The sequence below is a fragment of the Erinaceus europaeus genome, chromosome 4 (genome assembly GCF_950295315.1).
Source record: "Erinaceus europaeus chromosome 4, mEriEur2.1, whole genome shotgun sequence".
NCBI classification, from domain to species: domain Eukaryota; kingdom Metazoa; phylum Chordata; class Mammalia; order Eulipotyphla; family Erinaceidae; genus Erinaceus; species Erinaceus europaeus.
The window spans coordinates 139525702-139543474 of NC_080165.1; the positions used below are offsets into that span (position 1 = coordinate 139525702).

The 17773-nt window shown below is 45.9% G+C and overlaps 1 protein-coding gene across 4 annotated transcripts in view; it reads left to right on the top strand.

Annotated features, from left to right (window-relative positions):
* Positions 1 to 454: 454 nt before the first annotated feature.
* The window catches only part of FYN (FYN proto-oncogene, Src family tyrosine kinase), a 265390-nt gene continuing 248071 nt past the window's right edge, over positions 455 to 17773 (top strand). For all 4 annotated transcript variants that reach the window (XM_060190608.1, XM_007528135.3, XM_060190610.1 and 1 more), the window contains exon 1: positions 455 to 591. The gene's annotated coding sequence lies outside the window, so the exon portion shown is untranslated. The remainder of the gene's footprint in view (positions 592 to 17773) is intronic.

The following is a 17773-nucleotide window of genomic DNA, read 5'->3' on the forward strand; positions in this document are numbered from 1 at the left end:
CTCCCTAGGGACACATTGATTGGAGGATGGGCCTGCCACTTTCAGCGTGCGTCCCGCCCCCTCGTCACTCCAGGCTCAGGCTGGAGGGGCCGAGAGCATCAACGCGAGTATCTGGGAGCAGCCGCGGCGGCGGCGCGTAGTTGCAGTTGCGCCATCTGTCAGGAGCCCAGCGCGAGGGGAGGGGGCTGCCGCGACAGAGGAGGAGGGGTCGCCGGGTGCAGGAGGCCGCGGAGATCCACCCGCCTGCCGGCCGGCCGGGAAAACCACAGAAGCAGAGGCGAGGTCGCCCTCGGAACCGCGCGTTCTGTCCTCCAGGTTCCCGGCGCGCGGCGATCCTCCCCGGAGCACCGAGGGGTTCCCGGGTGCACACAAAGCCGCCGCCCGCGCCGCACCGCCCGGCGGCCGCCACCCGCGCAGGGGAGGGAGGGATCCGGCCGCCGGGGTCGGGGACACCCGGCGCCGCCCCCTCTGTGCTCCGGGAGGGCCCACCCGCTCCGGGCTCCAGGGGGAGCCACCCGAGCCGCCGCGGCCGCGCTGGAGGAAGGCGGGGAGAGGACCATGTGAATGGGCTCCGCAGCCTGAGCGCCGCAGGTAAGCAGCCGGGGATGCGCCGCCGAGACGCTGCCCCCCGAGCCCCCGCGCTGCGCCGCCCCCGCCGCGGGGCCCCGCGCTGTGTCTCTGGGTCGCCGCCGCCTCCGGGGCGCCGCGCCGGGTTGCCGGGGAGCCTGCGGCGCCCGGGGGTGGAGGCGGGGGTGGGAGACACCTCTGCGGGGTGCGACCCGCTCCCCTCCAGGTAGTGCTGGGAGGATGGAGGGCCCACTTACCCGCCCGCCAGTGGGCTCAGAATGAGAATAGGAATGGGCTTGGGGGCGAGGCTGGCTTAGACTCCGCCCCCGCCCTCCTTTGAGGGGGGGGAGGACTATGGGGACCCGACCTGTGTGTTGTTTTAATGTCAGGGTGATGTAATCACTTAATAATTGATGCCCCGTGCTGGCTGCCTCCCTTCCCGCCCTACCCCAACCTTGCCCCACTCATCCACCTCTCGGCCTCCCCCTTCTCCTTCTCTCCCTCCCACCCCCATGGCATCCTCCTGCCTATTTCTGGCACCTCCCTTGCACTTCCCCCACCCTCCCCTTCACTCTTCCTGTGCCACCACCCACACACCCACCCATCCTTCCCCTGTCCCCGGTGCTGGAGCCTTCGCTCCTCTTCCTCCCGCTTCCCCCACTCCCATCCCCACCCCTGCTGCTCGCTCAGAGCTCCTTTCTCCTCCCTCCCCAGATTGCTGGGTTTCCTCTCCACTTCCCCAGATCGATGACTGTTTTTGTTCGGTCGCCTCCACTCCTCTTATCTCCGCGGCCACAGGCGGAGGGTCTAGGCCAGAAGGAGGCCACGGAGCTTGGGCCCAGGCGGAGATTTGCTGGGACCCAATGAGAAGAAGAGGGCTAATAAAATCACCCTTCATGCCCCTCCACACCTCCCCCCACCCTCGCCAAGTAAATCACACAGACTGCCCGTGTGTGTGTGTGTGTGTGTGTGTGTGTGTGTGTGTGTGTGTGTGTGTGAGTGTGTGTGACACAAAGAGCCCTTTCAGTGCTCATAGAGGAAACGCACCAAATACCCTAGGGTGGGCCCGCTACTTGTTTCTCTTCCTTCTTCCCGGGGAGGGGGTGGGCGGCTTTCCTTTCTCTTGGATAAAGTGGTTTATTTACCCTCGGAGGTCTTTCCTGCCACATTTACAAAGAAAAAAAAAAAAAAAAAGGAAAGAAAGAAGACCAGAGACTAGATGCAGGATGGCAGGTGCTGGCATTTTGTTGTATTTATGGATGGGTAGCAGTGACTGGCAGCTGCAGTTTTTATTTTTTCACCTCGTTAAGGTTTAAGTGGAGAATTGTTCCAGTCCTCCTAAGAGTCGCTGTACTTCTAAGATGCCTTCCCTCTGCCACCCCCCCCCCCCACACACACACACAGTTCCTCTTAGGGAGCAGAAATGAAGAGCTAGGGTGGGATTAACTGGAATCCGAATGCTTGGGTGTTAAGAATGAGGCTGCCTGACTTGTTTCTTAAGTCTAAGATATGTTCAGAAGTCTTCTGAAGTGAAGTCTTGTTTAACCAGCGATGTTGTGGTACCCTCATGTTTATGCTGGGGACGTCGATCACATAGCACTAGATTGGTATTTGGAAGACCACTGGAAACTGGTGGCTTTTGTGCTTCTGGGTTGCCTTCAGACAGACACCCACATCCTTCCTCTCACCGGCCCAGCCACTTCAATACTTTCCACCTTTTGTGTGCCCAGTGGGTATACTGTGCTTTCAGAAGGAGAGACTTTTGGAGGAAGTGGCTGGTTAACTCCCAGGTGTCATGGGCACCTAGCTATAAGTAAAGGGTGTAGAGAATCTTTAGACTGAACTCTAAACCATCTAGCTGCTTGATGTTCCTCTTATAGGAGAAATGTTAATGTACACCAGGGAGCTTTTTTTGTAAGGGGGTACCTTTTTTTGTAAATGGGTACCCCATTTTGTAAGGGGGTAGGGAGTACATGCTTAATAGAATGTTGTCTAAACTTGGATTGAACCCTTTGAATCCTGAGAGCGTGACTCCTTGATGACTGCAAGTAATAGAAGCATCTCAAGTTTGTCCCTCAGAAAATATTAGTAGAAAAGACTTGCTATGATTTATTAAATAACAGCTGCACTTTCTAAGGATATTTATTCTGAAACTTTTATACAGTTATTATTACTATTTTTACTTTATTGGGGGAGGGTGATATATTACAGTACAGCTGTTGACACATTTGTTGGTACAATTTCTCATCTCGTTGTGATAGGTGTCTACATGACACTCTCACCCCCAAATTAGGTCCTTTTTCCAGCATCATGCACCAGCACCCAAAGCCCTGTCCCCTGCTCCCCCCCCCCACTTTTTACATTAAAAAGGTAGTTGGAATAGTGAGCAAAGGAAATACCATTTGTTTGTTAGATGCCAGACCCAAAAGGGAAAATCAGTGCCCAGTAAATTTGCACGCTGCTGACCAAGTTAAGCAACTTATGATTAAGTTGAATGGACACTTTCTTTGTCTTTACTCTAGACTTTCTACTGCTTCTGGAATCTTCAACCGTATCCCCCCCTCTGGGATGCCTTTTGCCATCCCCTCCGTACCAGACATATCAATATGCCTCCAATTTTGTTTTCAGATTTCAGCAGCATGCATTTCTGTTTGGCATGCATCTGCTTCTGCACGAGTTGGTTAATACATAGAAGGCGTTTGGCCTTACTAATGTGTTTCAGTGAGTTTGAGTTAGGCCTCTGGTATGTATTTGGCATATATACCACTTAGACCAATGCTAGCAATAAATGTTGATGATGATTGTAATTTTTTGAAATGAGTATTTCTGGTCAGTGACTAGCTAGCTGTCCTCAAGGCAACAATTCTTGGCCCCATGTTTGACCATCGTACTCTGCTTTCACCTGGTAGAGACTAAAAGGGGGGGGTGTACACCTACTTTTTCAGTGCCATTGCTTAGAAATGACAACCATCACTTCCACTTCCATCCTTTATGTGAGAGCAAGTTATATGGCCACATTTAACTGCAGAAGAACTTGGGGAATATAGCTGAGCCATGAGATCAGAAAATGGCTAAGAAAGGGATAATATATAATTATCTTTATATATTGGATAGAGGTAGCCAGGACTCGGCAGGGGAGGGGAGGAGGAGATAGAAAGAAAGACACCTGCAGCACTGCTTCACCACTTACAAAGCTTCCCCCCTGCAAGTGGGGACCTGGGTCCCTGAGCATGGTACCGTGTGCGCTCAACCAGGTGGACCACTCATTGCCTGGCCCCCAGGAATAGGTTTTGCTCCACAGCTTTACCACATGCTGTCTGTCAACAAGGCGTAGGCATTGCTCTCTCGGACTAGAACTAGGCTGAGGAAAATAAAATGAACTGGAGGCCTAGAGCCTATGCCCACCCCATCATTGTGTTTGTTCTTCTAATTGTATAAATTTACATCTCCTCATTTTTAAATGCTTCAACAATCTGTGTTGCTTGTTGTTCAAGTGGTCAGTGCCCATTGAGTCATTCATTCCCTGTAGTGCTGTTATCTGATGCCTCCTCTTGACTTGGAGGGCTCTTTTATTCAGACAGTACCTTTCTTGGCCTAGTTTTTCCTCTGCTGTTTTTATCAGCACTCCCTAAGTGGCTGGGAGGTTCTGTAGAAATCACAGTCCTCCTTGCTCTTAATTGGAAGAGGAAATTAAGCAGACTCTAGAAGAGAAACTTCTTGCCCCAGGCCATGCAGCTTCTCAGTGGGCAGGGAGACATCTCTGCCAACCCCACTCTCTGTCCTGCCAGGTTTCCCTCCTTCCCATGGGGTTCCTGACTAGGTGACTGTGAATACTGTCCAGTCCATGGAGGTTCAGTGAGCTTCTGCACCTTCAGGAATTGGGAGAAATGCTAGTATTTTGGATAGTCCCTGTTCCCTACAGGCCTCCAAATTGTTGCAACTGTGCTGTCTATACTAGTCATGATATTTAATGCATATATATATATATTTTTGCTCTAATAGTTCAGCCTTATTTGTTATTGTGTGGGGGGCAGTGGGAGACAGGCTTCTGAAATGAATACGTTTGCTCTCCTTGCTCCTCACTAGTTCGCTGTCTACCAGAACAGATGCAGATAAAGAGAGTGAACGTTTACTGTGTGCCGAGCACTGTTTCAGTTTTAGCAGTAGTGACACAAAATGGTTTCGTGTTTAGTAGTCATCTTATGGATGTGAAATTAAAGCACAGGAGGTTAAGCAACTGGTTCCAGATCATCTAACTAGTTAAGTGGTAGATTTAGGATGCAGGTTCCATTAGTTTGGTTTCAAGGACCTTCCTCTCAGCCACCAAGCAGTATGCACTCTGTGTGGATATAATAATTATATTAATCACACTGTGCAACATGCCACAAGAGGGAAGGAGTTTGCTATAAATCCTTTGGAAGTTCATCTGATTGTCAGGAAATTTTTAAAAGCTGTTCCTACTTCCATCTTTTCCATTTGGACTCTGTATTGTTCACCTAGGAAATTAAAAATAAAATAAAATAGTTAAATGGGGAAGCAAAACATGTGGATGCTAGAAGTACTGTTACTCTGTACAGCCCTTATTGTAAGACCTGCAAGCGTTTGTGGATTGTTCTGAGTATTTATTTCTTTAGTAGCATTCATTCATTGCTGTTAGTTTGCCAAGTATTGAACTAGAAGCTTCAGGGGCAAAAGGATGTGATTCTGCCCCAAGGAGCTTCCCTGCAGAAGGAAATTCTCTGGATTGGTGGAAATTTAGATGAGCAACAAATGTGGGTCTGACTGGAAGGAATGGATATAGAGATGGAGCAAAAAGAAGTGGAGTGGGGTAGATCCTAAGGAACCCAACACACTCATCCGAAAAGATCTGTGTGCACCTATGTTCATAACAGCACAATTTGTCATAGCCAAAACCTGGAAGCAACCCAGGTGTCCAACAACAAATGAGTGGTTGAGCAAGTTGTGGTCTATATACACAATGGAATACTACTCAGCTATTAAAAATGATGATTTCACTATTTTTAGCCCATCTTGGATGGAGCTTGAAGAAATCACGTTAAGTGAAGTAAGTCAGGAACAGAAGGATGAACATGGGATGATCTCACTCTCAGGCAGAAGTTGAAAAACAAGATCAGAAGAGAAAGCACAAGTAGAACCTGGACTGGAGTGGGTGTATTGCACCAAAAGTAAAAGACTCTGGAGTGGATGGGGGGGTGGAGAGAGTACAGGTCCAAAAAGGATGACAGAGGACCTAGTGGGGGTTGTATTGTTATGTGTAAAACTGAGAAATATTATGCGTGCATGAACTATTGTATTTACTGTTGAGTGTAAAACATCAATCCCCCAATAAAGAAATTAAAAACAAAACAAAACCAAAAGAAGTGGAATGAGAGGAGATGAAACTTGTTGATGGTGCTAACGTCGGCAGCACATATACTAAAATTGGATTGAAACTGTTTAAAAAAAATTTTTTTTAAATATTTATTATTTATTCCCTTTTGTTGCCCTTGTTGTTTCATTGTTGTAGTTATGATTGTTGTTGTCGTTGTTGGATAGGACAGAGAGAAATGGAGAGAGGAGGGGAAGACAGAGAGAGGGAGAGAAAGATAGACACCTGCAGACCTGCTTCACCGCCTGTGAAGTGACTCCCCTGCAGGTGGGGAGCTGGGGGCTCGAACCGGATCCTTATGCCGGTCCTTTGTACTTTGCGCCATGTGCACTTAGCCCGCTGCGCTACCGCCGGACTCCCAGAACGAAACTGTTTATGGTGGTGAGGGAGAAGAGGAGTCCTTGGGTGGTGGAGGGAGGAGATTTTCAGACAAGTATTAAGACTATCTGCACACACTGTGAAGCTCAGAGACTAGCTCAGGGTCCCAGTTTGAGCCCCAGGGACTAGCACAAGGGGCTGCTCCTAAGCAGTGGAGCAGGTCTGTAGGCGTCTCTCTTTCTCCCTCTCTGTCTTTTCCTCCTCTCTCAATTTCTCTCTGTCCTATCCAGCAACAACAGAAACAACAAGGTTAGCGACAATAACAACAACAACATATATTTTAAAATGGCAGCTAGGAGCAGTGGATTTGGGAGTGTAGACACAGAGCCCCAGCAATAACCCTGGAGGCAAAAGAAAACAGAATATTAAGACTATCAAGGAGTGGGGTGTGGAAAGTGACACTTTAGGGCTTCAGATGGAAGTATCAGGCTGGCGTTTGAGTAGATGGATGTAGAGTGAGAGAACACAAACATAAATCTGTTAAAAACAAATTACAAACTACTTGAAGCTCTCACTGTGGCAGTATTAACAGGAGGAGTGTGTAGAGAGAGCCCTAGCAGATGGGATTAAGGGAGAGCCCAGGGACAGAGGAGGTAGAGGAGTGGAGTCATTGAACAGGAGAAATGCAATGAGCGTTTCAGACCAGCCCCGGGGAGAGTGGTGTCCCTGATCCACAGGAGAGTTGTGCTAGTAGCTAATAAATATCTCAGAGGTGAAGCAAGATTAAGAATGAACAGTGCAGTTGAGTTTAACACAAAAGAAGTTCGAACCCTGCTAGATCAGCATCAGAAGAATACCAGATGCAAGTCTCTATCTCAGATGCTCCAGAGAGCAGGGTAGAAAGGACTCAAAATTGCAGAAGGCCATCCAGGAAGTGGTTCAATGAAAGAGCTTTGAATTTGCAGGCGTGAGGTCCCCAGTTCAGTGCCCAGCACCACATATGCCAGCTAGTGTACTGCTCTGGCCCATCTACCCTCTTCTCTTCCATCCCCTGTCCTCCCCTCCCCTCCCCTCCCCTCTCCTGCCTTTCCCTCCCCTCCTCCCTCTCTAATAAAGTAAAATTAAAAGGGAAAGCCCTTTAGAACATATAAGTGACTTAGAGTTCATGCACTCCAATGTGTTCATTTGACTCAAGGGCCTGGGTTTGATTCTCAGCATCACAGATGCCAGAGTGAAATTCTCATTCTTGCGCACATTCTCTCGGAAGTAGGTAAATAAATAAATAAATAAATAAAACTCTGGTGAGATAGCTTATTTAGTGCACTGCTTTACATGGGCATGACCCTTATTTGAGCCTATCCCCACTACACCGAAGGAAGTTTCAATGCTGTGGTCTCTTTTCTGTCTCTCTGCCTCTGTCTAGAAAACAAACTTATAAATCTTTTAAAAAAATGAAAAAAGTAAAGGGGAGGTAGTGGTTCTTACTTCAAAGGGTTACTGTGAGTTTAAGGAGTTAATAAAAGTACTCAGTATAGTACTTCACATCTAGGAATAACGTTCTGTGTATTTGCTGCTGTTGTAAATATGCAATACACGCACACTCTCTCTACAACACATTCTTATACTCACATAACATGTATACATTCAACACCTATATATCCCTCAGCAAAGGGAGGTGAATGTGTATAGTCTGCATAAAAGGAAATATTGACTTGAAAGGACTTAGGTGATTGTCAATCTGGAGCAAGAACTGCTGGAAAGGGGCCAGGCAGTGGTGCACCTGGTTAAGAACACACATTACGGTACACAAGGTCCCAGGTTCAAGCCCCTGGTCCCCGCCTATAGAGGGAAAGCTTCACAAGTGGTGAAGCAGGCTGCAGGTGTCTCTCTGTCTTCCTCTCCCTCTCTATCTCTCCCACTCCTCTCCACTTCTCTCTGTCTCTATCCAATAATAAATAAATAAATAAAAACTAAAAAAAGAAGAACTGCTGGAAAGATAGGAAATTAGTTTATGTGATATGTTTAAAAACTTGTGTTTTTAGCAAGCCTTTTTAAGAAGTGCAGAACCTTTGTATTCTTGAGACTCAAAGACATGAAAGCACTCTGAAGTTAGTCCTATAAAGGGGACTTTCTTTGTCAGATAACCAGAATTTTAACCTATTTACAATGTGATTCCCTGGAGTTTGATTTTAGAATCTCATCATGGGGTTTCTCAAAGTAGAATAAACTATGGAGTAGGACAAACAGATCCCATGAACTATGACTGTCATATACTTGGTCCCTATGAAAAACATGACTGGGATTATTTAGATAGTCTCTCTCTCTCTCTCTCTCCCTGTGTGTCTCAAGATGAGCAAATCTAATTACTAGCTACTGAAACACATTAGTAGCCTGGACAGTATTATCCAAATGAACTAGAGCAACTTGCAGTACTGACAAGTTTGGAGTAAGTGGCACTTGGGATTTGATTAGAACACAGTAATCCTAGAAGGATATAAATTGAACTGAATTTATGGTCTCATAAAAATGTGGGAGCAAAGATAATGCTTACTGACTCATGAAACTTTAACAAGGCTTATAAAGCTGTGAGTTGTTGTAATATTTGGTTGAGAGTGTTTTCTCATCCTTCTTAGCCTGCTCCCAGAGTGACCTACATTGTGCCTCACTCTGCAGGTGAAGTAGACTCAAGGCCCTCTTTGGGTTTCCTTAGCACGTAGAAATCATCACATACTCTGCCTTTGTAAACCCACAGTCTTGAGCAGCTCCTGGCTGGTTTGGGCAAATAATATATCAAACATTTAGTAACAGAGGTTTTTTTTTTTTTGGGGGGGGGATATAGTATAGAAAGGTCTTAACCTATCCAGAAGGCATTTTTCTAGGAGTTACTTATTTCTGGTGTTGTCTGCCTGTGTCTATGAAACACTTAAAACACGATAGGCACAGCACACTGCAGCTATTCACTCCTCTCTGAATACACAATAAAAATAACACCATTTTATTGAACCCTAGAGTTTGGTGTCAAGTACTTTATATACAACAATTGATTTAATGGCAACAACTCTATGAGGTAGGTAACATTATCACCATTGGTCAAATGGGAAGCTGACTGATGCTTAGAAAGGTAGAGAAATTTGGCCACACCCACCACATCTGAGAAGCCAAGTCTGCCGGACTCCCTAATTCAAGTCTGCTTTTGCTTCAGAGCAGTGGTTGTCTATTTTCTGCCATCCTTCAAGCTCCCATGCGTTTGCTTTGTGATTCTTCAGTGTTAAACTCAGACACATTTAAGTAGCCCTGCTGTGGAAGTCTCCCCCTTTCTGATGACGATTCAAGAATTATCTCCTGGGAAACTGCCTGGCTTCCATCCTCCAAATGCTCTGAGTTACCATCTTATCGTCGTCTTTATTACAGCTTGACTTAAAACCAGCAGACAAGTTTTACTTTGTGTTTTCTTTTTCTGTCCTTGTTGTTTCTTAAGTTCAACCTGTGAGTGAGATCATCCAGCATTCATCCTTCTCTTTGTGACTTATCATGATCCCTTAACATGACCCCTTCAAGTTTTATCCAAGATGAGGCAAAGGAGATGACTTTACACATTGTGGGGAGATGAGCAAAAAAAATTTAATAGAAAGGTATCAGGGTTGTTCCACTGCTAGAGTGAATTTTATTTGATTTTGATTTTTATTTATTTACTGTTAGAGACAGAAATTGAGAGGGGAGGTGGAGGTACAGAGGGAGAGACACCTACAGCCCTGCTTCACCACTTGTGAACCTTTCCTCCTGCAGGTGGGGACCAGGGGCTTGAATCCAGGTCCTTGTTCACTGTAATGTGCTTAACCAAGTACACCACCACTCAGCCCCCGAGATGAGAAATTGTACTTATGTGTCAACAACTGTTCTGTTAACCATTAACCCCCATTAAAGTAGTTTGGATAAAACAAAGTGGGATTTTAAACCAAGCCACCTGGGCGGGAGAGTACATAGGGACTAGTCTTTTTCACCAACTTTGAGCTGAATTCTCTGGACGTCGTATTTTATTTGTGGTTGCTTTTACCAACACAACACCCAACAGCACTGTTCTATGAAGTGCTATCATCATTCCAGTTTTAACAGGTAGGGAATCTGAGACATAAAGTGACTTGGTCAGGGTCATAGAACTAAGGAATGGCAGAACTGGGGCCGAAGTACAGGCTCCACCATTCTGGTTACAGTCTGTGCTCCTTAACCTCACTTAGTTTCAACTCTCACACAAGACTGTAAACTGTGAAGATGAAAATGAAGGCATGCCACCTCCTCTCTCAACACTTTATAGTTTGTGTGCGGTAACCAACTCTCTCCCATTTTTATCTACCTTTGTCTGGGTTCTGTTTATGCAGAATACACCAGACCAGGCCTTACTTAGCTCATGGTAAAGAGATCCAGGTAGGGCCACCATTGCATGAGTATCATCTGAGGATATTCTAAATACACATTTCCAGGCCTTGCTCTGATTCATGGTCTGGGTCAAGTAAGAACACTGAGAAAAACATTTATCTATTTACTATTTTTATTTATTTATTAATTGATAGAGACAGAGAGAAATTGAGAGTGGAGGGAAAGATTGAGATGGAGAGAGGCAGACAGATACCTGCAGCTGTGCTTCATCACTCATGAAGCTGCCCCCCTACAGGTAGGTACCGGGGGCTTGAACTGGGGTCCTTGCGCATTGTAATATGTTTGCTTAACCAGGTGCGCCACCATTTGGCCCCTACTTTTTTTTTCATTACCTTATTGGGGGACGTAGTCATTTACGTCCTCACACACGTCCAGTTTCTTATTTCTCTGGGCTAGGTGTCTGCACACCACTCCCACCACCAACTTCAGGCTTTGGGGATGGCAGTGAAGATGAATTCATATGGGAGGCAGTCCCTAGAAGATAAGCATTGAGCCTTAACAGTGGTAAGAGCACACTTGGGGGGGGGGCATCAATCTGCAAAAGCCAGAGGGAGTAGCAGCCCAGAGGGAAGCAGTGGATCAGAAATTCATCACAGAAACACCCCCCTTACCTTGTGGTTTTAAGGTTTCTAAGGACCTGCTTCTTTTGAATGTGCTGGTGGGATTTTATCAGACGAATTCAAACATTTTCATTTCCTTCAGAGCTTCCATCTTTGAGGCACCCCAAAATAGTTAGCTTTTCGTGGAGTTGTATAAGGATCCCATCTGCTTTCTGCCGGGGGGGGGGGGGGAAGTAGGACTTTAATGGAAAATTAAAAATGAGCTAGATAGCCTTTCCCACAACAGAGCCCAAGGCTCTTTTTTCCCCAATCCTTTTCTTCTTTTAATTCCCAGAAAAAGTACCCTGCATCTGTATTTCTGTGAAATCCTGCCCAATTGAAATTCTACTGAAATGCAAATAAAATGCCAATAAGTTCTTTCATTCTTTCCCATTGTAGTATTGATTTAGCAGCAATAACACTTTCAAATGTCATTAGTAAAGCTGGATTATCATGGCAATTTTCGCTTTATTTTAAAAGGTGTGTAATATGCCGTCTGTAGATCCTCCCCCCCACACACACACACACACTAGCGCGTCTAAAAAAAAAAAAAGGCTGATTTCTATAAAGGTTTCTCTTGTTTGCGCTCTGAAAGTTTCAGGGTTGTGCCTTCTTATCATCTCATTTATTGTCTAACCTAGAAATACAAACAGAACGCCTCCTTGTTTTCAGATGTGAGAGGAGGGAGCTGCGTTATCAATGAAGTCTAACATTCTGTTACTCTGTATCTTTTACCACTGTCTCCAACTTGAAGCGCCAGTTCTGTAGCAAGCAGTCTGCTGTGTGGACACGGTGGCTGGATTTACATTCTCTGAATTATGTGTCGCCCTCTAGGCTCTCTTATGGCTTGAAATAACTATTCCAGTGCTTGTCTTTCATACGTTCTTGATTAAAGGGGTTGTTGATCCTTGCCAGATCCAGATGGTATGCTGGCTGATGTGGATGCTTCCCCCCCCTTTTTTCCTTTCCCCCCTGCCTTGTCCCTTTACTCACAAATCCAGTGAATAGGGAGAGAAAGACCAAATTCCTTAGGTTGGTACTCAGTGCCTTCCATGGCTCCATCCACATTCTTAGTCTCTGTTGGCTTACCTCACTAACACTTGGTTATCAGCCAGATGCCAATCTACTGTCTCATTAATATGCAATATGTGTTGCGCCCTGTTTTTCTTTCTTGGAATCCCCTGACCTTTCCTTAGAACCCTGTTCATTTTTCAAGACCCAGTTGGAATCTCAACTCTGAGAAGGCCCCCTAGCCTTCTCATTCACTAGTATTAAACATCTGTGTCCTCGGTTGCCTCCTAATTAATGAGTCCTTATATTGTTAGTTCAGTCCAGTGTACAGATCTGTGCCTTGCATGAGCTTATACACCTAGCTACTGATTCAGTGTAGACTAGAATCCAGACCTCCTAGAAATCTATGAATATTGGTTCTGTCTTGTCAAGAGATTTTTGGCCTTCTATGTGGAAAAAAAATGTTGTTTTCCCTTTCTGTCACCCCCTCTTCTCTCTCTCTCTCTCTCTCTCCCCCTTTGCAGAAGAGGGCCTTGCACATGCATGATTTCACCTCTCCAGGAGAGAAAAGAGAGGAAGAGAGAGAGAGAGAGAGAGAGACAGACAGACAGACAGACAGACACTAACTACAGCATCAGAACTTCTGATGCCAAAGCACCTCCCATGTAATGCTGGGATTTGAGCCTGGACCACTCACATGACAAGGCAAGTACTCTGCCTGGTGAGCTATCTCCCAACTTTTTTTTTTTTCCTTTAATGTACTCCTAGAGAATGAATCTAGGGCCTTCTTCATACACAGTACTGCCGGACAGCCTTTCCAACCCACTTTTTATTCTATATCCTTTGAAAAAAGAAAGAGGAAAGGAAAAGAGAGAAGGAGGGAGAGACACTAAAGCACTGCCCCACTGTCCATGGAGTTCACTTGCTGCAGTCTGGTCTGTGTGGTGTCAGGGATTAAATTCAGGCCTTCATCCATGCTGTGCATGCACTGCTGAGCCATCTTCTGACCTCTGTTCTCCCTCTTTCCTTCTGCATGCAACTCACTGCCTTCATATTGTAAATTCCTAGCACATGCTTATCATGCTAGGCCCCAGGGAGGGCACTGGCATATAGAGTCGGCTTCCTGATTGTCTGTGGGCCAAGGCTGCCATCTCCTTGGACCTAGAGTTCATTTTGATGGCTCCAGGTTCCCTGTCTACTCACCCATATTATATGGTTTAGCTTTAGCGAGTGCCTTGGACTGTTTTGTTACAGAACATCATTGTATTTTGAGAATTGTATGTGCTTAAAAACCTTTTGTTCTGGGGTTAGATATCATAATGGTTATACAAAGAGACTCTCATGCCTGAGGCTCCAAAGTTCCAGGCTCAGTCCCCTGCACCACCCTAAGCCAAAGCTGAACAGTGCTCTGGTAAAAACAAACAGGGGGTCGGGCGGTGGCGCAGTGGGTTAAGCGCATGTGGCGCAAAGCGCAGGGACCGGCGTAAGGATCCCAGTTCGAGCCCCCGGCTGCCCACCTGCAGGGGAGTCACTTCACAGGCGGTGAAGCTTATCTGCAGGTGTCTATCTTTCTCTCCCCTTCTCTGTCTTCCCCTCCTCTCTCGATTTCTCTCTGTCCTATCCAACAACGAATTGCATCAACAAGGGCAATAATAATAACCACAAGGAAGCTACAGCAAGGGCAACAAAAGGGGGAAAAAATGGCCTCCAGGAGCGGTGGATTCATGGTGCAGGCACCGAGCCCAGCAATAACCCTGGAGGAGGAAAAATAAAACAAACAAACAAACAAACAAACAACTTTTGTTCTTGGGGGGTGGGCAGTAGTGCACCTCATTGAGCACACAGAGGTTTCCATGTTCAAGGGCCCGGTTCAAGTCTGTGGGCCCCACCTGCAGTGGGAAGCTTCACGAGTGGTAAAGCAATGTTGCAGGTATTTCCTCTTTGTCTCTCCTTCTCTATCTCCCCCTTTCCTCTCCATTTCGCTCTATTCTATCAAATAGAAGAAAGGGGGAAAAGTAGGAAAAAATGACCACCAAGAGTCCAAACTATTTTAGTCTGTTCGTTTGTTTATTTATTTATTCCATTTTGTTTCCCTTGGTTTTTTATTGTTGTAGTTATTGTTGTTATTGATGTCATCATTATTGGATAGGACAGAGAGAAATGGAGAGAGGAGGGGAAGACAGGGAAGGAGAGAGAAAGATAGACACCTGCAGACCTGCTTCACCGCCTGTGAAGCAACTCCCCTGCAGGTGGGGAGCCGGGGGCTCGAACCAGGATCCTTAAGCTGGTCCTTGCGTTTCACACCACGTGCACTTAACCCGCTGCGCTACCGCCTGGCTCCCTACTTTAGTCTGTCTTATTGGCACTGAGCCCCAATGATAACCCTGATAGCAATTAAAAAAAATCTTTTGTTCCTAATTTTTTAAAGATTCTTAGGGCTGGGGAGACAACATAGTGGTCAAGCAAACGACTGTCCTACTTGAGGTTCTGAAGTTCCAGCTTCAGTCTCTAGCTCATAAGCCTGAACTGAGCAGTGCTCTAGTCTTTTCTCTCTGTTTGTATGTCTGTTTCTCATATTATATCACCATCTGAAGACTCTCCTTAGGAGGGGGAAGAGGTTTTCTCCTAGGCCGGCAAAGTAATGTCTACTATAACCCAGCCACAGTCTCTGTGTATCCTTTTAAGCTTTAGAAAATGTTCTCCCTGGTTAGAAGGGGTGGAGAGACTACTCCAGTCATTTCTGTTTTAAAAAGACACAACAGCTCGACAGGCGGTGTTGGTCAGCTGCTCATTAAGAGTCCTCTCGCCTACCTGTGAAAAGCTCTCCGTGACTCATTAACAGCTTCCCCTGCCTAATACTCACCTGGATGCCAGATTTCAAGCATCTGAGGGACAGAAGCCAATAAGGACAGTGTCTTTGGATGTAGCCAAGAGAGGAAAGGGGACACCTGGTGGGTGCTTCATTGTTGTTTGAAGTGTCGGTATGATCTTGGGGAAAGCGGTAGTGAACTTTTCTCCTCCTCTCTTCACCACTCACTATTTATGACTTCTGCCCATCTCTTTGACCACTGCTTTATTTGTAGAAGATTAAAAGCCACAGAGAACCCCCCCACCTTGGGTGGCATGCTATGTTGTCACTCGTGTATTTATCTTGTTTGTTCTTGTTCAGTCCACTTGTGTACATGTCAGTGTCGATACTGCACATTTTGGTAGAAAGCTTCTAGAAAGACAAAAGTACACCTCGCTTTGCGCTGTGTGTGATAGGACACAAGCTGTGCATTATTGAATACTGTTGATTATCACTAGAGGGTTCCAAGTTCAGAGAGCTGACAGGTGTTTTTTAGTACCTTTACAATAAAAGCGTCTTAGTAAATGTTCCTGTCGGCAACACGTTAGGCTCTCTGCCTTGAGACGTCCTTAGAGTCCTATTTGAGAGTCCAGATTTTGATTGCACGTAGTGTGTTGGGTCCCACTTTATGTTCCACTTCCTGGGCTGAAAATGCACTGAACCCTCCTTCTGATCATTCCTGCCACTTAGCACCAAAATATAGATAATATTTTACACCACATCCAATTTTCTGTTAAGTACCACTGACTTGTATGCTTTCCCTTCCAGACAGTATGCAACACATTCTCTCTTTCACACTGCCAGGTGTTAGAGATATTCCCTTAGAGACTGACAGTTCCTTAATGAAGGCAGTGAGGTATGACTGGGAAGAAGCTACAGAGACTGCAGGACAACAAACAGAACCAGATGCTTTTTTTGTGGGTGCCAGCAGCTCCAGGGAAAGAGATGGGCTGTGCTTGGTTTATAACTACATGCGAAAGCTGGAGAACTGGACTTGGACACTGCAGCCACAGACACTCTCTGATGGCATAGCTGTGTCCAGTGGAGAAGAGTCCAGTGTGGAGCAATGTGAATAGCCCCTCATCCAGGAGGCCCAAAGCAAGCTCTCTTGCTTTCCCTGATCTTCACATGTCTGGGACATTCAGCTGGGGACTCAGTGCCTCCTCAATGTGCAATAGCGTGAGAGATGATCCAGCAATGGCACTGATGGAGGAAGGGGCAAGAGGGAATCCACAAAGAGTTGTTAAGGACAAGATCTTAAGTATAGTTGTTAAGGACAAGATCTTAAGTATAGAAGGGCTTGTATTAGTTTCCTGTGACTGCTGGGATGGATGATCCCATATTCAGTGACTTAAAACAACAGAACCTTTTCTCTTACAGTTCTGTAGGTCAGAAATCTTCAAATTAAGGTGTCAGCAGAATTCAGCCCTGAACAACTTTGGGATATACTGTCCCATGCTCTTCTCCTTGTACTCGTGAGTGCCAGAACATCATTACACATTTTGCCTGCTCTTCACAAGACTTTATTCCTCCTCCTCCTCCTCTTCCTTCTCCTCTTCCTCCTCCTCCTCCTCCGCCTTCTCCTCCTCCTTCTCCTCCTCCTCCTCCTCTTCCTTCTCTTCTTCCTCCTCCTCCTCCTCCTCCTTCTCCTCCTCCTTCTCCTCCTCCTCTTTCTCTCTTTCTTTCTCTCTGTCTCAGTATATAGGATTATTTTACTGAGCAGGGCAAATCACTTAATAATATTGCACACATTCATCCTTCAGTATCAAATCCACTGCTCCTGTTGGCCTTCCCCCCCCTTTTTATTGTGTAGGACAGAAAGAAATTGAGAGAGGAAGAGAAATAGAGAGGGAAAGAGAAAGAGAGACACCCACAGATGTGTTTCACTGCTTATGAAGCGTCCCCCCCATAAGTGGGGAACAGACTCAAACCCGGGTCCTTGCACAGGTCCTTGTGCTTAGTACTGTGGGTGCTTAACTGGGTACACCACTGCCCAACCCCCTTTTCTTTTTTTTGTCTTTTAAGGAAGTTGGCAGTGGATTTAAGACCCATCCTTATCCAAATAATCTCATCTAGAGACCCTTAGACATACCCATAAGAGACCCTTTTTCTGGGAGTCAGGCGGTAGCGGTAGCGCAGTGGGTTAAGCGCATGTGGCGCAAAGCGCAAGGACCGGCGTAAGGATCCCGGTTCCAGCCCCCGGCTCCCCACCTGCAGGGGAGTCGCTTCACAGGTGGTGAAGCAGGTCTGCAGGTGTCTATCTTTCTCTCCCCCCTCTCTCTTCCCCTCCTCTCTCCATTTCTCTCTGTCCTATCCAATAACAACCACATCAATAACAACAACAATAATAACTACAACAACAATAAAAAAAGACAACAAGGGCAACAAAAGGGAAAATAAATAAATAAAATTTTTAAAAAATCTTTAAAAAAAAAGAAAGAAAAAAAATAATAAAAAAGAGACCCTTTTTCAAAATAAGTTCACATTCACAGATTTCAAAATTTTTTTTTTAAAGGGGCCACTTCCAACACTCCAAAAGCTTAGAAAGTAGAAGTAACTTGGGAAATGAAAGAACAGGTAAAAACTGTATCTGTAAGATTTAATGAT